Source organism: Orcinus orca, chromosome 7, assembly GCF_937001465.1.
Source record: "Orcinus orca chromosome 7, mOrcOrc1.1, whole genome shotgun sequence".
NCBI classification, from domain to species: domain Eukaryota; kingdom Metazoa; phylum Chordata; class Mammalia; order Artiodactyla; family Delphinidae; genus Orcinus; species Orcinus orca.
The window spans coordinates 96,427,325-96,452,620 of NC_064565.1; the positions used below are offsets into that span (position 1 = coordinate 96,427,325).

A 25,296-nucleotide genomic window follows, 5' to 3' on the forward strand; every position below is an offset into this window, starting at 1 on the left:
TTCAAAACAGAATTCAAAACAGAATTTATAATGCCCTGCAGCCCTGAGATCTCCCTATGCTGTACAAATGTGATATTAATCTCTACAGTAATGGTCTCAGAAAGGAAAAATAATTTTAAATCTTATGTGCATACTAATTTAGAAATATAGAGATTAAAAAAGGAGAGAAAGAGTGGAAGTCAAAGGCATTAAACTTTAAGTGTTACTGTCTAGTTGATTATTGGAGTGGGTACTGTTCAGTGTTGCCTTATTTCAAATCTTTTTAAAAATGTGGATATATTCCAGAGGCTAGGAATCACATCTATCTTGTACACTGGTGTATCTCTAATACCTCAGTGTATCTCTCATACTAAGCACAAGCCTGCAAAAAAGGAGCTTAGCGAATATAGTCAATCAATTAAGATAACTTAATTAAGATAACTTGGTAACTTATAGTTACCAATTAAGAAGAACAGAAGTACCTCAAACAGCCCATATTCCAAAATTAACATTTTTATGACTTTGAAATGAATGTTTAATTTGTTTTAATTATGCATCAATTAATGAACATACAATATTTACTGAGACTCTATTTTCTGCAATATGATATATCCGAAGGGAAAACACACACTATTCCTGCCCTCCAAGAGCACATTCCCTAGTTAAGAAATGTGTCTGATAGGCTGAAAAATGCACATCTGAAAGGAAATAATGAATCCATTATTTTGCTTTTCATTGACGGACACTTCCCTAACCTTAACTTCACTCGGGGATTGTATGACTATGTATGACTACGCTTTCAGGTCACTTACTGTAAAGTAGCTTTAAATTTATGTGAACAAAATGCATCCAGGACTTCAAGGGAAATCGGGTCAAACTATGTGTGCCAAATGGACCTCTAAAACTATGATAAAGAAAAAAAAAGGTGGATAAAACACTGTGTGTCCTGGAGTGGAGACGCCCAAAAGAGGCAGGAAACACAAAGAGAGAAGATCAAAGGTTATAAAACACATACTTACTTATCTGATAATTTACCTATGATTTTCCCTACTGGTCGATGTGGGTTAGCTGACAATGAAATGGGATAAAGTACCTAAGGTTCTTAACTCTTACACAGGGCCTGAGTGGAAAAATGTTAACTTGTTGTATGTGTGTTAGAGCATATAAACTGTGTTGAAACAGGTATTAAAGTCTAGGGCCAGGAATCATTTTGAAATGGTCTTTAAGTCTATACTGTTTCTCTTATCCTCTCAAATGAAATTTCTTTGTCTTTTCTGTTTTTTTTTTTTTTTTTTTTTTTGCGGTACGCGGACCTCTCACTGTTGTGGCCTCTCCCACTGCGGAGCAATGGCTCCGGACGCGCAGGCTCAGCGGCCATGGCTCACGGGCCCAGCCACTCCGTGGCATGTGGGATCTTCCCGGACCGGGGCACGAACCCGTGTCCCCTGCATCGGCAGGCGGACTCTCAACCACTGCGCCACCAGGGAAGCCCTGTCTTTTCTGTTTTTATGTGTATTCATCATCTGTTCTGCCATACTGAAGACCAGACCAAATGGCCTTTTTTGATTAATGGCATAGGGACTAATGGCTGATAAAGAAAATCATTTATTAATTGCTACAGATAGAAAGCTAAGTATGGATTTTCAGGTACAGTAGCCTGTACTAACTCTGCCCACAAGGAAGATAAGGCCTTAGAGAGAAGTTGATGGAACATTTGCAGAAAAAGATCAATGTTAACAATGTTATGGTATTCCTTAGCACGGGTGGTACAAAGGTCATATAGATTCTCAGCCAAAGAAGAAAATCATAAAAATTTCCTGAAAGGGCAAGGCCAATACTTATTTTTAAAATTAAATATAAGGTAATGCTGAAGACTTTTATATGTTCTGCCAGTGGATGTATGCACTTGATGTATTTGTGTGCCTTTGTCAAGACGAATACAGCCAACTAAACAGTTCTGTTTTCTCAGGTACCTTGTTTACACTGTTTTGTTCTAATCTTTTTAAGATAATGACACAGAATCTCTTAAAATCCAATTTCCTGTTCATGCTTCTAAAAACCCTTGATGTTTGTCTATGATCAATTTATTCAAAAGACAGAAATTTATTTATTTATTTATCACAGCTTTTCATGCATAAAACTCAAAATCATTAGAAAAAGATTGAGTTAAAAGAGTTTAAAAAAATCCACCTCTTGGGAAATGAAGTTTAGCCTTAGAATGGATTCTATGGGAGATAAGGAACATGATGGTGACTTACCTTCTCATGCCCAAGCTACATTTAGAATCAATATTTAAAACTTTCTAGTGAAAATTCGAAATACAATGATCAATCATTGATTGTGGTATGAAGAAGGAATTAAAAATGTGTGTTTCATTTTGGGATTATGCCATATACATTTCCTCATATAGGGTTCCTTAGTTCCTCAATTACTCTTCCTCTCCACCTTTCAATCAATGCTATTGAACCCAATGCTATTGAACCCACTGATCTCTGATGAGTTCTTTTTACTGGACTCCTTACTTGGCCCAAATTGCTCCTGTCTATCTCTGGAATTATAGGGACTCTGCTATGGGTCAGGACACTTGGTCACAAGCAAATATCAAGGCCAGAAAAGAATGGCCAGGAGTATTCGGGGAGAAGATAGTTAAAATCTCTGTGGTCCTTGAGAATGTACCCACTACATTCCTCTATAGGACTCCATTCTTCCCACCATAAGTAAATTCTTTATCTGTGTATAAATTCAACCACATCAGAAAGTCCCTGATGGGGACTTCCCTGTGGACCAGTGGGTAAGACTCTGAGCTCCCAGTGCAGGGGACCCAGGTTCGATCCCTGGTCAGGGAACTAGATCCTGCATGCATGCTGCAACTAAGAGTTCGCATGCCACAACAAAGATCTCGCATCCTGCAATGAAGATCCCACATGGCGCAACAAAGATCGTGCATGCCGCACGAATACCTTGCACAGCCTAAAAATATATATATATATATATATATATATATATATATATATATATATATATATATATATAAAAGAAAGAAAAAAGAAAATCCCTGATGGACCAGGTAGGATTATCTGGTGGGGTAGCCTATGAGGAATACAATTTAGATCAACTCAATGAGACAGACGAGATTTATATCTTTCAAAACAAGAAATGGAGGTGCAGTTTCAAAGTTTTAAAACGAATTGTGAAATCATTTTAAACAACTGTTCTAAGCAGTAGGAAAGAATAAGCAGAACTAATTGGTGTTTCCTGCCTATAATCTTATGGCTTAATTTACACAGGCACTAGAGCACTAACCTATGGCATAAATTTGACATACAAAATTGTTCAATATGTGCATCCACAACATCCACATGAGTATGTTCATGTTACATAAACATATGGAACACATCAAACAAATCCAGAAAAACTTGGAGTTCAAATACCATATTGGGATCTTTTTTTTCTGACCTAAACAAATGTTGCTTATGAACAGCTGGTGAGTGGGTTATTAGGAAGGAAAGTATGGCAAAGGAAATACATGCAAGAAAGTTTTCAAGAGCACACTAAGGAGCACATTCAACAATTTGAATATATCAAATAGTTAACTTGTAAAGAAATGACTCACCTCTTCTTTGTCAGCGTCTGAAGAATTTCCTCAGCACTCAAAGTAGTCTTTTTTTTTTTTTTTTTTTTTTTTTGTGGTACGTGGGCCTCTCACTGTTGTGGCCTCTCCCGTTGTGGAGCACAGGCTCCAGACGCGCAGGCTCAGCAGCCATGGCTCACGGGCCCAGCCGCTCCGCGGCATGTGGGATCTTCCCGGACCGGGGCACGAACCCGTGTCCCCTGCATCAGCAGGCAGACTCTCAACCACTGCGCCACCAGGGAAGCTCCTCAAAGTAGTCCTTTTTAATGGCAATAATAGGTACCATTTAGTGAAAACCTACATCATAGACAGCACTAGGCACTTTATAAATATTTATCTTGTTCTCACAGTACCACTCTTTAAAAGTTATGATAAAATGCTTACTTTAGTTTTCAATTTTCAGTGAGAAGACCACAAACTAAGGGACAAATAAAAAAATACTTGATAACATTACTACAGCAATTGCCGGCTGATAGCGTGATCTCAGCTATGCCAATAAAGATACTCTACACCACAGTGGAATAATAAAACTGGGCCATTTTTATTATTCCACAAAAAAACCCCACAGTATGTGTTGTGGTAGGCTGACCCCAAAGTAGTAAGGATCTTAGAAATCATCTGATCTAATGTTTTCATTTTACAGATGGGGCAAGCTAAGGCCCAAAGAGTTTGTGTAACTTGCCCAAAGTCAAACAGTGAGTCAGTGGAGTGAATAAGATTAAGCATTATAGTTTATTAATTAAATCTGAAACGCAGATTATTTTCAATGTAGAATATTGCCCCTAAGGCTAAAATTTCTTCTATTTAAAAAAAGTAATAATTCAGATCTTCAGAAATTGTGTTTTTGCTTTGATTGATTTTTGTTTATTGTGCATGTTTGTGTGTTTGTGTGTGTGTGTGTGTATTTTGTGTTATGAAGGATTAGAAGTATCACCAAAAGGTCAAAAAGGTCACACATCAGAAAAGATTCTCTTTTCAGTTTTACTGATACATTTGAACAGTTTAAATTTATTGAAATTCTCCTTGAAATCTACATGCTTCAGTCTACATATCAAAGACAAATGATATACTCTTTCTTGCCTGTATAATACTGAGTTCCTCAGCCATAAAGGAATACCAAGTGAGGTATGGTTTATTTCCTTTATAGCCAAGTGGATACTTTTAAGGCTCATTAAAATTATAATTTCATTTTGAATGGCTGAATGAAGATGGTGGTAGTTTCCCCAGCTGGTTTCTTTCAGCCTCACAGTGTTACCACAAAAGCTTTATTAATTATCTGCTGAGGTTTTCATCATGATAATGTTAATCAAGGAATAACAATTTTGTTTATCAAGAAATACATGAAAGCTATTAATTTGGCCAAATGATTAAAATAAAACAGCAAGAAAGTACATTAATATTTATTTATATATAAATGAAGTGGAAGTTAGATGGAAACTTTGAGATGGTTGATATGCTAAAAAACTTTGTTATTCTTCACAATGAAAAAGTTAAAATATAAGCATCAAATTATCAATGTAACTATTAATTTAGAATTAATCTTATGATAGAATATGGATATTGAGTTTGAGACTTTTTTTCCATGTAATTAAGTAATGTTATAGGCAATATGATGGCAAGCTCTAGAGTTGAGTTACTAAAATAGCATCCTGGTCCCACCAGTTACTTACTATGTGACCTTAGATAAATTACTTGAGCTTCCTATGCATCAATTCCAGGGCAATATTATTAACAATATCATTGATTTGGAGTGTGAATTAAATGTAAAGCATCTAGAATAGTGACTAGAACATAGTAAGCACTCAATAAATGCTGGCTGTAATTATTATTATTAGAATATATTTACTGTTACACATACTAATATCTGCAAGGCTTGTATACGTAGTTTTACAGAGATTATAGTAACAAGTGATCCACAAACCTAATGATGTTTACTTTTACTACAGTAACCCTCATTAAGTTACTAAATCAACAACAGTAAATAATCCAATTTGACTCATTTGTTACTATAATTTTTGCTAATGGCTGCAAGGAAGCTCTTTCTTTTGAACTGGACAAAAGTCCCAACCTCTAGGATACTCCAGCCTCTAGGGTATAACATTATTGAATACATAGATGAGAGTATTGATATGATAAAAATGATACCCTTAATACTACCAGAAGGAATAAATTGTCACATCTTTTCAAGAAGAAAGTTTGGAAACATATGATAATCACCTTTTGACTTAGTAATTTTACTTCCAGGAATCTACTCTGCAAGAGTAGACATGCAGACAATTTACACCCAAAGATACTCATCACTGTAATATATACAATAAAAAAAGTAGAGAAAATCTAAAAATCAAACAAGGCAAATTCCTGAATTAATTAAGATATATCTACGTGATAGAATAATTTGTAGTCATGAATAGATGTATTCATGCATCGTGAATAGATTTTTTTCATTTCTCTACCTTTAATATTCTCATTATCAATAAATCAATACTGAATACTTCTGTATCCATGGCTCTGTAAAAGGTGTTACAATTAGTAAGAGATAGAAAATCCTGCATCAGATCCCCATTTCCTGCCCCAGAGTATTCTTACTGATTTTAAAGGAATAGGCTTTACAAGTTAGAAAATAATATGGTATAACATATGGTAGGTTTCAAGTACGTGGCACAATACAACCCTCATTTCATCCCTAAATAATGTGCTTCAATATGATACAGTTAACTTATATGTCTTTTAAAATTAGCCATAGAACACATGTTGTTATCTTATAAAGAATTCCTGGAGAAAAAAATCCTGTCTTGTCCTAATATCCAGAAAACTTATCCATTCCATTAGTGATTGGTAAGTTTTTAATCTCAAAAATATTGTAAACTTCAGAATTAATCAAATTTTCCCTCTTTTAGCTTTTAGCTTTTGGAAAACTTAGAGCCATATATGTGGCCCACTATGGTGGGTATGTATTTTTTGCTTCATCTTTCATCCTACTCTATTATTCCCATCTTTGTTTTCATTAATTTGCCTAGACTTTAATTGGGGCTGCTTTATTTATTTTATATGTCTTTGTAAACCACCTTATATCCTTGCTAAATATACACACACACATATATATATATATATATATATATGTATATACACATTACATACACATTAATAGAAGTAATGCAAGGAATTAGGAGAATGTGTCAGACAGTTTAGGCTAAGTTATGATGTCCTAACAAACTACCTCACTTTTTCAATGGCTCACAAACCAAAAAGGTCAGTACTTGATCATACCACATGTTCATCAGAATAAGCTTCAGTTAGGTTCAATATTGTCTTTACTCTAGGATTCACACTGAAAGAGTAGCCCTGGACTAGTATACTGCAGGTCTCATGGAAGGGGGAAAAGCACAGCTCGTTGAAGCTTCTGCTCATAATTGGTCCATATCACTTTCACACATACTTCTTTGGCCACAGCAAGTAATTTACCAAACCTGATATCAATGGAACAGGGAGGTACTCTTCCCATAGGGAGAGACCACAAATAAATGAATAGCACTATAATCTAGTCCATGGAAGAAGGAATAATTGTGCTTTGAGGTTTTTGAAGATGTCTACAGCTAGAGGACAGGCTATATGATGCAAAGTGCTAGATGGCATTCCTCAGTTTCTCTACCTGCAAAATGGGGATGATAACATCTTTATCATGTTGCTTTTAAGAGGGAATGAAATAAAATATGTAAACTATTCAATTAATGTTGGTTCTCATTACTTCATTTTGTAGATCCTTGGGAAGTCAACAGAAGGAGCAGGAAAGTAATCATGTCAAACTGAGCTCTTGTCTTTTGTTTCCAATCATCTTGCATTTACAGTTTCCCCATCTCAATGGATGACTAGTCCATTCTTCTAGTTGTTCAGGCAAAATCCCTGCAGTCAACATGATCTCCTCTCTTAAGTTCCACATCCAACCTACCAGTAAATTCTGTCCGCTGTCACTCTGAAACATATTCAGAACCCAACCATTTCCTACCACCTCCACTGCTACCACCTTCACCTGAGCCATCAAAGCTTTTGCCTGCATTACTGCAGTAGCCTCCCAAATACTCTCTCCACTTTACCTTTCCTCCACCAAATTCTGCTCCCAATATCACAGCCAAGTTTTCTGTAAAACACATAAATGAAATCATTCCTTGCTCAGAACCCTTCAATGATTCTGCATTGCACTCAGTAAAGACCACAACCCTTTAAATGAGCTCCAAGGCCCTAAATGAGCTTATTCCCTGTTATCTCTCTGACCTCACTTCCCACTCCTCTCCACTTTGTTCAACCTCTGAACCTTTCCACATTTCAGCCATTCTTTCTATCCCTAGAATGTGCCAAGTACACTCTCACTTTTGGATCATTGCAGGCTCTTCCATGTGCCTGGAGGGCATTATCCACAGATTATCCTTGCCTCCTTCAGAGCTTTGTTCAAATGCCACCACCTCGTAAGACCTCCTGTGGACACCCAATACCTCAGAAATCCTCCCTCACCTTATTCTACTTTGTCATTTTTCATGGCACTTTTCACCTTCTATCATCCTGTATAATGATTTGTTATATCCATTGTCTATCATCTCTCCCTGCTGGAATGTTTGTTCTATGAGAGCAGAGCTCTGCATTTGATTCATGGATGTATCCTGAGCACCTAGAAAAGTACAGCACTCAGTAAACATTTGTTGGATTAAGGAGTGTAATATCGTGAAGATAGTATCTGCAAGACTTTGGTGAGTGACTGGGTGTGGTAGAGGGGATGTAGCACTTAGGGTTGGGGACGAAGGGAGGAAAACAGATACTGCAAGGTTCTTAGCCTGCACTTTTGGAACTCTTTTCTTATGAAAATAGGCCTTGGTGTAGAAATCTACTGAAAAACTATCCATTCAAGGGTAGTTGAATTTTACAACTCAACCAGTCAAATTTATGCCTAACAAAAAATTACCCAATAAAACATGAATTTCATAGTTAAACCAGTTAAGTTTACATAATAGAAAGGACTGATAGATTTACCATGAGGTGTTTAAAAAATAAATAAATAAAACTTGGAGGGGATCACTATGAAAGGACCATGCAGAAATAATTTAACTCTTTTTTTCCCCAGTTTGTGCTCCACTTGGCCTTGGAAGGAGGTGAAGAAATGGCACAATACAGTTAATCTTTAAATAATAAAATATCATATATTCTCCCCTCTCTATAATTTTCTCTCTTCCAAAATGGACAGGTTGGCTAAGGAAAGATAAGCAGGATTATTGTGCAGATTAATAATTCATTTACTATTTTACTATATAGGGATATTTAGAATAAGGTATATTATTTAATTAGTACATTAAATTTTATTATATCTACACCATATATATTATATATGTGTGTGGGTATATATATATATATATTATACATATGGTATGGCTCATTAGACTAGTGACAAATAGGGATTAAAAACAAGGGTCTGAAAGACTCAGATAAGAGGGAATGTGAAAGCATCTTAAAGGTAGTTGCCATGTTTTATACTGCTATACTGTTATCTGCATCAAACACAGGGCAACATACATAGTAAGAGTTTGGAAGTTATTTGTTGATAGATTAAACAAGAGACGAATTACTTGTAGTTTAAATACCAGCTATACTGTAGACTTGGCTTGAAGGCCAGATGTGCTCAGAGAGACCCTAAATCATTAATCTAGAAAACTGCAGAAGACTAGCTTTATTAGAGCATAAGTATCTTTTTCTTTTTTTATTAGTCACAGCAATTCTTTCTAGAGCATAGCTTGCAAAGGGCATTATGTTAATCAAAGTCCTGGAAGAAAACATATTGAAACTTGCTAATTGAAGAGAGTTTAATAAAAAGGATTAATTTGAAGGTGTGGATAGGGTTTACAGGAAGAGATACAGCAAGTGATAGTGCAGTCTCCCAGGGGAGCTATCCCCACACTTTCCTCCACCACACCCCCACCCCCAGCCTGGGCCTAAAGGATCTGAGGATGGAGCAGTTACTGAAACCTGGAGAAAATAATTCTATGGTGAAGGCCACTTGTCAGGAGTTGCAGCAAATTGCCTGAAGATATAAATACCCTGACTAAATCCAACTGGAAGCCAGGGGCAAGAGAACCCATGGAAGTAGTCCATGGAGGTCCACCTCCCAGGGCACAGGACAGCCAGGAGAAGAAAGGAGGTAAACTGAATTGAAAAATGGAAAACATCAAGCACAGGTACAAATCACTCACTCCACTAAATGTGGTAAGAAGCAGATGTCACAGCAATTCCTATACTAATGAATAAAGCAAATTAGAATCATGTTTCCTTGACATATGCAAATGAACACTGACTTCATTGGGAATTGTGTATTTAGTCTCTAGAAAAATTTTATATACACAAAAAATACATATTTTTATTATGTTAATAGATTATAGAAATAGGTAAAATATGATCAATTGGAAGTCAAATGAATAAATCTTTTAAAAATTTTATACTGGAAATAGATTTTGAAACTTTCTTCTATGAATTGCTTACCATTTTTGCACTTCTACAAAAATACCATTCCCATTAATATTATATGAATATTTTATGGCTAATTTCACAATTACAGTTCCACTAATATGTTGCTTATAATGTTTTCCATTCACAAAATTCATTTTTGTGAAGTACATTGATCTATTTTAATTTTACATTGTATGATATAAAACCTTTCTATTTGCTTTATAATCACCAGACTTTTATCCATTTTATTTGTCAACCTGTTAAGTATCGTTTGACTCACTGACAGCTTCAATTCCTCCTCAAAGTTTATTCCTTAGTTTTGTTACTATAGAAGTCTCATTCTATGAAGTGTGGTGATAAAAATATAGTGACTGCACATATACTTAAAAATAAAAACTACTGTTTAAATTGTCTTTGGTAATTTGTCATTTTCTCCCTTCTATGGTCTGTACTGCAGGAGCTAAAAAATTGGAGCTAAATTTCCAAATATCCCTGCCATTAGAATCCATCAGTGAGAGTCTCTTGCATGGGATTCTGAAGGTAAAAGAGAAACAAAACACAAAACTATTGTTTCTCCAAGTTGAGCAGCTGTGACCATCACTGGTATTTCCTATGGATCCTGCAATCTCTGGACTGCGAGAAATGAACACAGATTTAGAAGCAGGATTTCTGACTTTAAATCCTCCTACCTTTCCTATGGATTTATAAGCAAGCACCTAACTTACTGTTAATAAATACTGCTCTACAAATATATGTTCTTGCTTGAAACACTTCAAGTTGTTTCTGTTTTCCTGACCTGATATGAACAGACACAAAATTTGGCTTAAAAAGGGAGAGGGCCACTGCCAAACAATAACTAAAAATATGTAGCACTGCTTGTTGGATGGGTAATAGGAGGTGAAGAAATTATCAGAGAGCCTGCAAATACGGATATGCAATAGAAAAAATATTTGGGTAAACTGTCACATGAGATAATTTGGAAGGTGTACCCACTGAACACCTCCATAGAGAAGACCATGAATCTAGAGAACAATGGTGTGCAGAAAAGAGGTAAAACAGCAGAACAGAGATTGCTACCCTTAGAAAAGCCTGCTTGCAAAGTTGGCCCCAGGCTGGTGTCTGAAAACTTAGATTTCAAGGAGGGTCCTTCTCACCATAAGAATGGCTTGCTGTGCCTAAAATATTTGTGAAGCAATATGGTTTATGCTAAATACCTGCTTTCCTTCTGGGAGACTGAAACTTTGGTACGTGCTAGGCAGAAGGTGCTTACATGACCAGTTCCCAGTGAAAATCCTAGGCAATTAGTTGCTAATGAGCTTCCCTGCTAGACAACGTTTCACATGGATTATCACAGCTTGCTGAGGGAGTTAAGCACATCCTATGTGAATCCACTGGAACAGGGCTCTTGGAAGCTTTACCTGGTTTCCTCCAGACTTTACACCATATGCCTTTTTTCTTCCCTGATTTGGCTTTGTACCCTTTTGCTGTAGTAAATCATAGCCATGAGTATGACTATATCCTGAGTCCCATTAATCCTCCTAGTAAGTCATCTAAGCTGAGGACAGTCTTGGAAATTGCCAACACAAATGGGAAATCAAGTTCCTCCCAGATTGTGTAACAGGGGCCTAATTAAGAAATTTCCCTCATTCCTAAGGTACAGAGTCTTCATGCGTCCTACCCAGCTGACTGAATCACCTCCCTGGTTATGGACCAGTGACTGCTATGTGTCTCCCATTCTTCTCCTTTCTGAATGGGCAATTTTACTGTAGTTGTCTTGTGTCTGCTCCACCATGGAGAACTGTATAGGTGTCTTGTCTATCAGCCTCTAACCCACCCTCCTATACAGTATCTTCTTTGTGATGTCGTCCTGAGGCTCTGAAAACCACATTTCTGCTTTGCCAGCTTGTCCCCTGGCAATGCTATGCCCAAAGGGGATACTTGTGGCAGCCCAGAAGGCTGGAAAAGAAAGAAGAGACACTATACTTCCCGTTTGTTCTTGTTTGTGTCTGTGCCACACCAGCCGCACTGGAAGTGGCAGTTCATTTCAGTAGCAGCAGTTGAATCCATTTTGCAGTTTTCTCCAATCCCCACAGAACCAGCTTCATTGCAGCTCCTCAGAGGCATCAACACCAGTGGAGCAATGTCCCTTCCTCAGAGGTTGGGGTCCCAGCCCTATAGAGCACCTTCCTCCAAATTTAGAGATACCAGCAGTGGTTGATCAGCAACTCTTTTATGAATTCTACATTTCAGCTTCACAGAGTCTCTTCTCCAAGCTTCTAAATGTTAATAATTCAAACCTCTTCCCTTTACTCCCTATGTCCTAGTGGTGGTAGCTACAACTTTCTGTGACCTCTTAGAATTCTTATTTTGACTCCGTTTTTCAAGGACCAGTTAATTAACACTTTGTATTAAATCCTCTTTTAAAATAGCTGATGTGATCTCTGACTCCTGATTGCATCCTGTTTGTGGCAGGTGTGGGGGGGAGGCAGTAAAGTGGGGAAGGTAACAATTTGTCTTACAGTTCATAGGTCACCTGACCATGAAAAGCCCCACCCAGACTTAATGAAGAACACTGCATCATCTAGAGACCCTGGGCTACCAGCCTGCTGCAGTGATTGGAAAGAACTTTCTGTTGTCTCTCTTGGAGAGTGTGTAAGCTTCAAATGTGGCAGGAAGTGTGAAATGGGTGTTAGGTGGACAGAAGGGCAGACTGTGGCAGAGACCATTTAGCTGTTCACCAAACTTGTTCCCCTTTCCTCCTAGGTAAATAGCTAAATTACAGTTTCCAGAGACTTTGCTTTTAGGTGTGGTCACATGATGGCTCTGGCTCAAACTGGGTGGCTTAACCAAGAGTAATTTATTGTCTCCCAGTTCTAGAGGCTAGAAGTCTAAGACCAAGGTGTTAGCAGGGTTGGTTCCTTCTGAGGGCTGGGAGGGAGAAGCTATTCTATGCCTCTCTCCTAGCTTCTGCTGGTTGGGACAATCTTTGGCATTCCTTGACTTGTAGAGGCATTACTCTGATCTCTGATGTCTGAATTCATGTTGACATGGTATTCCCCCTGGTTGTATATCTGTCTCCAAATCCCCCCTTTTCATAAGGACGTCAGTCATATTGGATTAGTTAACTATGTCTACAATGACCCTATTTCCAAATAAGGTCACATTCAGAGATAGTGCGGGTTAAGATTCACCATGTGAATTTTAGGGGGACACGATTCAACCAATAACAGTGATGACAAAATGTAGTGTGATGTATACCACTCCCAGGTTGGGCCCTTAAAAACACCCATATTATATATGCTCTCTTTCCCATGCCTTCCTCTTAGATATCAAGCTCTAGGGACCTTGAAATCCACATACTGAAGAAGCCTGGAACCTTGAGTGATGTATAGAGCAGAATCCCAAATGCCACCTCATCCTTATGCTGACTGGACTCTTTGTGAGTGAGAAACATCTGCTACGTTGAGACACAGAGGTTTCTGCAGCTATCTGTTATAGCAGCTAGCATTACCTTAGCTAACACAACTACTTTGTTGAAAGTAAGTACTCTTTAAAAAGAGTATCATTATTCCACCTAGACTTTTATCTACACTTCTGGGACAGCACTTTAATAGAATAGTTACCTTATATATGCCTAATCTTCCTCTAAGCAAAGAGCTCCCAGAGGGTAGGATTTATGCTTCATTTTTTATCTCCTACACTGTCTAGCACAAGTTTTTGAATTAGCACTGAAAAATATTTGTTCAGTTGAATAAAGGAAAATAAAGGTCCAAGCAAACAGGGAAATTATATTAATACAGAGTCCATATGCATTGATTCATTGTGATTGTCAAAATTCTTAACTAATCAATTTAAACAATTTTCTTTAAAGTAAACCTATGCATTTTAATGAAATTTTCCATTCAGAAGAGTGAAGATGATTCATGCCTAGAAAGCCTAAGGAAAATGATTCTAAAGAATTTCACCTGGTCATCAGACCACAAAGCTGATGCAGTCATTGAGAATATTTAACACTGAAAGGGGGACAGACACGTGCACAGACCCAAAAGTCACAGAACATAAGCCAGAGAATCAAACGACAGATTTCTTGAGTAAATAGAAAAAAAGAAATATTATGGACATTTGTAGAAAAGCACTGGTGAAATTTCCTGAAGGAAAAAGTATGTCTAAACTGCAGTTGTTTCTGAACTTAAAAGTAAACTGTCAGTTCTTCAAACTAGTGGTTACCAGTCAGGAGAGGAAAGCAGGGAGGGGCAAGACAAGGGTAGGGGATCAAGAGGTACAAACTATTAGGTATAAAATAAGCATTAAGAGGCACAAACTATTAGGTATAAAATGAGCTATATTGTACAACATGGGGAATATAGCAAATATCTTACAATAACTATAAATGGAATATAACCTTTAAAATTGTGAGTCACTATATTTTATACCAGTCACATATAATATTACATATCAACTATAGTTCAAAAAAAATTTTTTAATAAATAAACTGTCAGTTCTTAGTGAGAGTTTGATATTGAGAAGCACTAAAAAAAGTCACTAAAAACACTATTCTCTGTATGAGGAAGGATTAGATTTTACAGTCATCTGAAAAAGTAAAAATTCCAGAAATTTTGGCAAAGGGAAAGATATTGTATTTCTCCATAAATTAGCATATTGAAGATACCTTCAGGAACTTCTCAGCTTTATGTATGAAAAAAAAATGGTTGAAGTGAAAACCAACTTGAACCCCTGTATTTCTAGAGAATGCAAGAACGCTATTTTAATACATTATACAGTTAGCTGCTAGCAGGTCAGCATAAATCAACCATTTGTTTTGAGTATTCCAGGTACTTAGAAAGAGAAATGTGTTTAAAGTCATCAAATTTACTAATCTAAGACATTTTTCCCTGGTTATCTGGTGAAATGCAGTACTAATTGGAAGACTCATGTTGGCCTTCCACTATGTAATCATGGGTTTTCAACACAAATCTAGGAAATTGAGTTTCTGAAAATAGAATAATAGAATGATGTCTTTCGTTCAGATAGATAATGTTGACAGGAATGACTTTCCAGGTAACCATTTTGATGGAAATTACTGAATTGCACCCAAGCTAAGAAATTGAAAAAAAAAATTCATTTGCCACAATATAAGTTAATATTTATTTGTGATAATAGTACAAAAATAAGGACGATAAGGTACAAGAAAAAGAGAAAAAAATGTTGAATGTAAAATATCAATAGCGTACTTTTAGAAAATAATTTTAAAAGATAGGGAATTGAATGTGAATACATGGAAATTATATAGATTTAAATGCAATAGTATAATTTAGATACAGGAAGTACAACACTATATCTGGAAGGCAGAGTTACTATTCTTTCTCTTAATTGGGCAAACCAGAGTTACCATCTTATCTCCTTTTGAAATGAAAGAAATCCCAGGAGCTGAACCCATAGGAGTCAGCAAATATTTATTCAGTATTCACAAGAAATGAAATGTTAGAAGGGACTTTGGAGAAAGAAGATTCTTTATGAAAGGGAATAATCCAGCTGGCTCTAGATTCCTGAAATTATCAAAACAAACTACCTCAATAAATAAATTTAAGTAAAGTTCAGTAAAAATTTTTATGGACAATTTCAGCATGTAAGAGACCTTCTGCAAGTCACTTAAGCTCTCTGAATCTCAACTTTCCTTTCTGTGAAAGGGGAAAATAATGGCTAATTGCTGGAACCCGTGAAAAGTACAGGAGCGAATATATGCACATCCTCCAGAATATCTTCCAGCTAACACTTTCTTTGTAGAATGCCTTTTGGTTTAGAGTACACAAATTTCATGGAATGTACGTATTTCTCAAGATAATGCTTTTGGCTGATGTTTACAAAGAAACAATGTAATGCTCAAAACTCACTACACTTTTAACAAAATAATGTGTAGGAAATATCTCTAATTACCTTCCAAATACAATTGTTAGACCATCAAAATCACATGTAGACCTTTTGAAAACAAGGTGTCAACAAAGGAAATATATAGTATGCTTCCAAACACATAAACAACTGTATGGGAAACAATATATTGATTGGTGATCAATAATTGACAGTTTAATTATTTTGCTTCTTAACATGGTTGTGTGTAACTCACACATAGGCAGTTTACTTTGTCTTCTTTACCTTTTAAGAAACTGAATGGGGGCTATGAGTGGAAAAGAAACACCTTAAAATATTTCACATTTTTAAAGAAAGGGGAATAGTCTACCAGTCAGTACTATTGTACAGAGTATCAGATTTTCATGATTTTGTCACTGACATCAAGCAGGTGATGACTATATCCAACATAACTGCCACTTAGTAGGGGATTAAAATATGTGAAGAATCTTATAATAAACCATGATAAGAAAGAGAAACCAGATCCTTTATCACTATATATTTTTGAGAATGTTGTTGTTAAACACAGTATAATAAAATACTTATCTACCAGAACTGTCATTAAAAGAAGTTCATACTCAGAATTACAATATCACTATTTTAAATCAAATATACATATTTAAAACCTATTTTTGATTGTTAAAAAGTTTTACTTTGTCAGAAATGTTTTAAACTGTTTTCAATATTTTTTGATGGATGTGTATAAAATATAAACACATGTGCTCTTTTAATTGTCTGGAAAGAGTTTGTATTCATGCAGAGCTGCCACATTTTCATTTAAGACTTCCAATCTGTTGCCAAATTTTATTATTCTTTTGTATCTGCTGTGATTGCCAAGCATCATATCAATAAACAGATACTCTCTTAGAGAGAACCATACAGTGCTAAGAAAAATGAAGAAGCTAAACAGGGTCTCTGAGGATGCAACCACATTACAGTAGTTTTCTATTTTTGTGGAGATGCTAAGGACCATTTATTATTTAGGTTATAACTCCATTCACTTATTTGTGAATACCTCAAGAAGTATTTTGTGATATTTAATCTATTTGTAATATTTAACAATACTGATATTATGGAACAGTGGTTAAGTTTTGAGCCATCTATATTTGAATTAATTTCTGATTATTTTTAATAACTAAAAATCAGATATTTTTCTTTTCTGTACAGATAACATTTTTATTTAAAACTCTTATGAAAGTAATATGAAGAAACATAGCTTGAAACATATCCAATGAAAGGAAAGCAGAAGTAGAAATGTGTCCTCAAGAGATAAAAGATTATAGTCAGTTGCAGTATGAACTCCAATATATTATTTTATAAGCCCCAATATTCTGTAGCTTCCACACTCAGTCATCTCTACTCTCTCTCTCCATTGATATAATTATCTTTTTGCTTAAAATTGGCCATTTTGACGTAATAGAAATAAATGATAGAATTTTAGAAATGATGTGTCACTTAGAGACTACTGAGGTAAAATTTTTATTCATCTCTATATTCCCAGAATGTATTCCCAGCTTCCCATAGTAGGCATTCAAAGCACATTTTTGTATAAATATATCAACCAATCTAGCCTACTGTTTCCCAACTTTTTTCACATTATAGAATACATGGGAAAAGATCATTTTGTATGGCACTCTCGGGTAAATGGAGCAGGCTACTTAAAGCAAAAGGTCACTGGCCCAAAGACTCTGGCCAGCCTAGGTGTTGTCCTGCGGCCTTGAGTGGCAGCACAGGGACTGGAAGCCAAATGTACTGAATTGAGATCCTTTGGACGATGCCAATCCCAGCTACCCTGAAAAAAAATAACACCACTTCCAAATCAGGCTAAAGTTCTAAAGCCTAGCTCTTAATTTGTTCTGAAGAAAACTTCATCAGAAACACTTGAATAAGGTATATTTTTTCCAAAATAGTAGTTTTAAAGTTACATATTTGTTTTGTTTTCCTGTAGAAATGAGTCTTAATTACACCCAAATATATATGTAGCAATAACATGAAATCAGAGACAATCTCTGGCATTTGCTTGTAGATGCTATATTGCCTTTGATATCTCCGTAGCCTATAGAGGTACATGACTACTATTTGACTTTTGGGTATCTGGTACACTATCTAGATGTTTGATGAGATTCTGCTTTCATACCCCAGGGTCATTTTCAAGACTTTAAGTAATTACCCATATTAAGTAATTCATCCTGTGCTCCATGATTTCCTTAGCACTAAATTCTGGGTCCTCACTGGATTTAAAATGGAAAGGAAGACAATAAATGGGTGGGAAAATAACACTTTTGGAAGTCTATGCAGCATGAGTGCCTTTTATCTTCTATCTTCTTTGCTCCATTAAGGATGAAACACCTCTTTAGGGCAATAATCTTGGGCTGAAACATTTCATGTTCTCTTTGGAATATTTTTGTTCAATTATCAGAAACATCAATTTATCAGCCAAATAAACAAGTTCCCTTGGTTAATATTCATCCTACTTCATTGATGAACAAGGTATAAGTCATCATTACCCTGAAAAGACTCTTAACATAAGGGTGTTCCCTGTATTATGTTAACATTTAAATGTGCTTCCTTCATAGAATCATCAAAGACAAAATCAACACCAAAAAATGCTGTCAAGCTTGCTCAGCAATCGTGAAATTACATGTGCGTGTATGGAGTGCAGCTCTTACATAACAGGAAATTATCTATCAACTATAACAACAGAATATTGTGGCAAGTGTGGGAATAAAGTGACTATAAACTAGCCTGTGAAGGGAAAAATATATTCATTAAAGAACCAGTGGAACATCTCGGATCAGCAAAGTTCTGACTCACATTGCAAAAGAGACCTTCCTAATTCTCATACTACATCCTTCTCCCTGGGTCACTAAAAATCAAATTGAGTAGATCTTCCAAGGACTTAATAGAGCATCTCATTTCTTTATTTAATAAATAACACTGGATATCTACTAATTATTTCAAGATCTATTAAAAAACAAAGTTTATGCCTTCATAGAATTTGCATTCTAAATATACAAAATGCCTGAAAATGCTATGAAGAAAAAAAAGAGGGGAGAGAGAGAATGATGGAGTCAAGGTACATTTTTCGATGGGGTAGCCAAGGAAGATCTCCTTACAAGGGGGAAGTTTGAGGATCAAGGAGAAGGTATAAAATGACTGTCTGGGGAACTGAACTGGTAGAAGCAGGAAGGTTACTGAACAACACTGAGGAACCACCTCAAATCTGTGATCATTTTAAACTGTGACCAGTCAGTATGGCCATGGATTATTCTCTAGCTACACAGAGCTGCTCAGGTACAGGTGGAGAACAGGCAGAAAGATGGATTTCATCAGGTTTGGGGCAAGAACTTCAGGAGAAAGCAGCAAGGAAGCTGAGGGTGATTTCTATGACTGATCTTAGAACCTGACACAATGAAATGAGGTTGGGATGGTATGATGGAGAGTGAAAAGGAGATTGGGCAACGGTTTAAAACTCCTGGTGTGGTTGAAGTGAACTTGGAGTATTGCCTAGAGAGCTGAGAGATAACTTGAATTCTGTGCCAGAAAAGGCCTTGAGAAAGTCAGAAACTCATGCTAACTAAACATGGCAATAAAGTCTTTCTCCTTAGTGCCTAGTCAAGCTCTCAGGAGAAACAAGCAAACAAAAGAAACAAACCCAAAAAATAACTGCTTTATCCAGAGAAACCCAACCATGATCATTGCTTTTTGTCTCCTAGTGACTGGTGTTGGTGAGTTTAAAATACATATGTAACAGCCTCACGCTGCTAGAAACTGAAATCAAAACTTTACATTTTGGGCTTCCCTGGTGGCGCAGTGGTTGGGAGTCCGCCTGCCGATGCAGGGGACACGGGTTCGTGCCCCGGTCCCGGAGGATCCCACATGCCGCGGAGCGGCTGGGCCCGTGAGCCATGGCCGCTGAGCCTGCGCGTCCGGAGCCTGTGCTCCGCAACGGGAGAGGCCACAACAGTGAGAGGCCCGCGTACCGCAAAAACAAACAAACAAAAACTTTACATTTTGATTGATTTCCAGGTGAAATTCAACAGTGAACCAAACTAAAATATTCCACTTATCTGCATTCTTGACACAGATAATTTTTCTAGGTGAGTTACTTTCTTTTTTTTCCTAATCCTGATGGTTGGAACTTCTTAACCAGACTAAAAACTCATTGCCTGTTCTACATCACCTACCAAAATCACCTTTTTCTGTGATTATTCGATCCTAACAGTGGCAGTTTGCTTTCTCTCTCCTTTTCCTTCTTGTATACTTTAAGTCCCTTCTCAAATTTCATGTTTTGAAAGATAATTTCAACGTCTAGATTTTCTCAGCAAGTGGGGGAGTGACTCTGAAACTACTGAATAAAAATTACATATGCTTTCTCGACCTTTAATTACGGTTCTGAATATAAAGATTTATGTAAGTATTCTTAAGTTGAGTGAGATACGTAAGTACATTGTAATGACAGTGAGTCAGCTCACCACACCTCCCCTCGAAAGCTACTTTGAAATTAGACGTTCTTCCAAAAATTGGACGGATGTTCTGCTCATTATGGATGAGACTAACTAAACATATGAGTGCAGGGTTCTATGTACTCCAATCACAGTGGGTTAAGTCTCATCAGAGAGTATGATATAATTGTAGCCGAGAAAGATGTGCTCTAATCAGTGCATTATTTCAGGCCTAAAGAAAAACTATGTAACAGAGAGATATACCCTGGAACCCCAGCAGTGACTCTCACCACCCCCCAACCGCCTGCCCTGTTGCAATATCTGACAGCAAAACAGTGGAAATTTACCCTGAATTTAAAAGGCAAACACTAAAAGCAAACACACATATAAGATAAAAGAATTAAGGCCCCAACGACCTTGTATACATAGCTGCAGTGGTGGTCTCCTTCACCTTTTATGAGAAGCATCTGTACCCTTGCAGCAACAAAGCTAGTCCTAATGAAGCCTTTTCCATTTTACAAAAGTAAACCTATGCTAGTTTTTATAAAATATTTTTTATGATAAAACAAAACAATGTATAGAAACAATAGAAAATCATATAGTAGGCACGTAGGCATCCACTATCAGGACTGACGTGACCTTTTTGTGCTCCTTTATCTCCCTCTCATTCTCCCTCTCTTTCTCTCCCCCGAACCCTGCTACCCTTTCTCTCCTCTCTTTTTCCTCTCTCTAAAATTGAATCCTGGGACTTCCCTGGTGGTCCAGTGGTTAAGACTTCACCTTCCAATGCAGGGGGTTGCAGATTCGATCCCTGGCCAGGGAGGTAAGATCCCATATGCCTCCCGGCCAAAAAACCAAAACATGAAACAATATTGTAACAAATTCAATAAAGACTAAAAATGGTCCACATAAAAAAAAAAATCTTAAAAAATAAATAAATAAATAAAATCTTCTTCTCTCTCCTTGCAAATATGGCCATCCTCTTTCCCTCTGTTTCCATTTTCCATACTCAGAAATAGTCTCCTCCACCCCAAGGTTGTTATCCATTATTCCTCTGTTATGTTTTTGTTCATTTACTACTTATGGATTACTCCATAAACAATTCGACCTATTGTTTCGTGTGTTTTTCAAATATGATCAATTATATCAGATTGTATGTATCCTTTTGCAACTTAACATATTATTTTTGAGATACACGTACACATATTATGGAAATATATAAAAGTGCTATGGACTGAATGTTTATGTCCCCGCAAATTCGTATGTCAAAGTCCTATAGTCCTCAGTGTGATAGTATTTGGAGGCATAGCCTTTGAGAGTTAATTGGATTTATATGAGGTCATGAGAGTGGAGCCCCCATGGCAGGATTAGTGCATTTATAAGGAGAGACCAGGGAGCTTGTCCTCTCTCTTCATCATGTGAGAATACAGCAGGAAGGCAGCTATCTCCAAACTAGGAGGAAGGTTCTCACCAGACCCCAGATTTGCCGGCACCTTGATCTTAGACTTCCCAACCTTCAGAACTGTGAGAGATAAATGTTGTTGTTTCAGCCACCACTAGTACTTTGTTACAGCAGCTTGAACACAGAGAGGAATACATGTCTATCGAATTCATTCATTTTAACTGCTGTAGTATAATATTCCACCTTATGAACAAATCACCCTGTGTTCGCTCATTCCTTTTTGAGAAGGGGTGCCAGGTTTGGCATTCTACTTCTTACGGACAATAATGTTATTTCCACATTTTTACTCTTATAAACAATGTCATAGTAAACATCCCTGAACCCATGAATAAATTGGTTGCAGACAGACACCAGAAGAGAAACTGCTGGGTTGAAGTAAATGAATATCCCCCTATATTAAGTATCATTAAATGCTGGATTTAAGTGTATGAACATCTTCTTATACTTGGTATTCTAAAATTGCTCTCCAAAGGGTTTGTAATTGATACTCTAACAGCAACAGCTAAGGGTTCCTGTTTCCCCCCATCTTGACTAATATGGTTATTATTATTAAATTTTCCATTCTGTTGGAAATGAAAGGGTATCTCATTGTTGTTTTACTTTGCATTCCCTTGGCTGTTAGTGAAGTCCAGCACGACACTTACCTAAGCAATGTATTAAGTAGTTCTATAGAATAGTTACATGGGATGGCACATCAGGATATTATGCTTCTCCTGTTGTTTCATTATGTGAGCACTACGAATGGTTCCGGGTAGAGGAGAGAGATGGTCATAGTCTCTGAACTCCAAGTCTTAGGGGATGTTGACTAAATGAGAACCTGAAGAAAGGAATGCAAATTTAGTTGTGAAGAGTCCCTCAATTCCCCTAACAACCTCAAAGGGCTTGCATGACCATGTGAATGGTCTTTAATACATTTAATTTCCAGGTTGTACAGAAGTGAACTATTACAGCTGTCTTGCTTGTACAACAAAGACTAATAATTAACTCATAGCTACATATGGGTGACAATAAGCCTGATGTTACCTAGAGATTCCTGAAGAGAACAATGGGCTTTTACGGTTTATCAAGGCACGGCAGAAACTAGGCTGTTGGTCTATATCAGTTACCATCAAGCCCCTGCCTCGGCCTCCAGCTCAATTCTGAAGAATTTCCTTTCTTATTAAAGTCAGCAAGTATGTATGATGTAGGAACATGGAATGGACTCCCCTCGTGCATCAAAGCAAATCTTCTTAGCTTCACGTCTTATTTCAGCCACTGCCACAGAAACCAGGTGTGTAACAGAGGGGCAACCTGACCACATCTTACATCAAGCTTAGATGGGGGGGTTCTTTAGCTTTCATCCAGCCAGGGGTTTCTTTGATACCACGTTGTGGGACACCTGAAGGAACCCACTTCTTACTCATGCACTCGCATCTTGGAATGCAGACGAGCTGACGATTTATGGGGCAGCGCTTGACCAATGGGGATGGGATCCAATGGATAAATGCTTCTCTCTTTCTTTCCCCAGGTGAACTCTCTTGACACATACTTTATAAGGATCTAGGAACTAGTCTTATCTTTAAGGTAGATAAACGTTGGGGAATCCAGCAAAGCCAACTATGAAGGTGATGCAAGTGAGATAAAAAGAAAACCAGGAGAGGGAAAGGAATCATTGTGGGAGCAAATTCTTAAGGAGGTAGGAATGAGATGCAGTACATAAGTGGAGGGGATGGCTATAGATTGGAACAGGGGAGTGCGTCCATTGTATGACGATGAAAGTTAAAACGTATGAGGTAAATATGGTAGCAGAAGGATAATGTTCTCTTCTGATTTCATTAATGCATTCAGGAAAATTTAAAGTATTGTCATCATCTAAGGGTTAGAAGAAGAGGTGAAGTTTTCAAAGTTTGAGAAGAGAAAACATGTGTAATAGTTGATGAGAAACAGAAGTCCTAGAGAGGGAGTGAAGTGATTAGGGAAAGAAGTAGAATTAGTAGCAACATCTACCTTCTTGATATATTTCCCATGCACTATCCAATTTAAAAAAGACATTTTCATAATTATTACAATTTTAAATCCTGCATTCTTAGAACATATTAGGCTACTGCAGTGGTTCTCAAAGTGAGAACCCTGGACCAGCACATCAACATCACCTGGAAACTGGTTAGAAATGAAAATACTGAGGTCTTCCCTAGATCTTCTGAATCTGAAACTGTGGGGTGGGATCCAGCAATCTGTGTTTTTAAAAGCCCTCCAGGGGATTCTTATGAGAGCTAAAAGTCAGAATCCACTAGCTACCGTATGTCCTTACTCAATTTACCTTTACACAACTTAACTGTGTATATTTGATTTATAAAAGTATTCTTTTATAATAAAAATGCTACAAGATGAACACAAACTTTCTTTTTAGAGTATGTTAATATCTAGAGCCGCCCACTTTCTTTAAATTATAAAGTCAAAATATTTAATAGAATACCAACGATACTACTTTTCAACCAAAGCTATTATAACTACTATGATTTGAGTTTGAGGCATTCCAAAATCTTATAAAATGTAAAAACATTTTTTTCTATATGTGTTAACTGATGTACAGCCTAATTTCCTTATTGCATTTTTAAGAACTGACAGCTGTTGCTTCACATTAGATCACAACATTGGAATTAATTCTGGATGTTAATGAGGCATACATTTGCCCAGATTTTACACTGATATTTTATATTGGAATTGAAATGAATTTATTTTAAAAAATGATGATACTGAACATTTCCTTCTATTATTTGACCTTTTGTTATGCTAAATTACTAACCAATTTATATGTGTTTTCAATGCCATCAATATGCTTAAGAACAAAAACACTTTTAAAAGTAATTAGGCACATTCTACAACATAAAAAGAACTGTAAAGTAAATAAGACATTTTTATTACCATTGAAATGCATGTTGAAAAGAATCTTTATTTCAATAGCTTGACACTTAAAGGCATAATAAAGGTGCAGCTCTATTATCAGTAGTTACTGATGAGAAACACAAAAGTATATGAATCTAAAATACCCGTTTTATCAATCTCAATAAAATGGTTTCAATGTGGGAGTTATTTGGCTACTACATAGATTATCTTGAACATAATATACAGCATACAAAAGAGTTCTTCTGCCAAGAACACCTCCCACGGTGCACTGTAAGGAAACGCCCCCTGTATTTGGTCAGTAATGAAAAAAACAAAATAGTGCTTGATATCACAACATCATCAATGATTCCCAATTTCTTACCATCTGGGGACTGCTACAACCTAGTCTATCTCCTTCAGTGTCTGATGCCCACTCAGGAATTATTTGCCACACATTGTAGGGAAGTCATCGTCAACATAATCATTGTAAAGATATATTAAATATTGATTTCTGTACAAAATGAATA

General features: G+C 36.7%; 1 long non-coding RNA gene across 1 annotated transcript in view; it reads right to left on the bottom strand.

Annotated features, from left to right (window-relative positions):
• Positions 1–3,677: 3,677 nt before the first annotated feature.
• Positions 3,678–25,296, bottom strand: part of LOC117200397 (uncharacterized) — a 43,457-nt gene continuing 21,838 nt past the window's right edge. Inside the window, exons 3-4 of the long non-coding RNA XR_004481933.2 lie at positions 22,549–22,721; positions 3,678–3,869 (exon numbers count right to left, since the gene is read on the bottom strand). This is a non-coding gene — a long non-coding RNA (uncharacterized LOC117200397). The remainder of the gene's footprint in view (positions 3,870–22,548; positions 22,722–25,296) is intronic.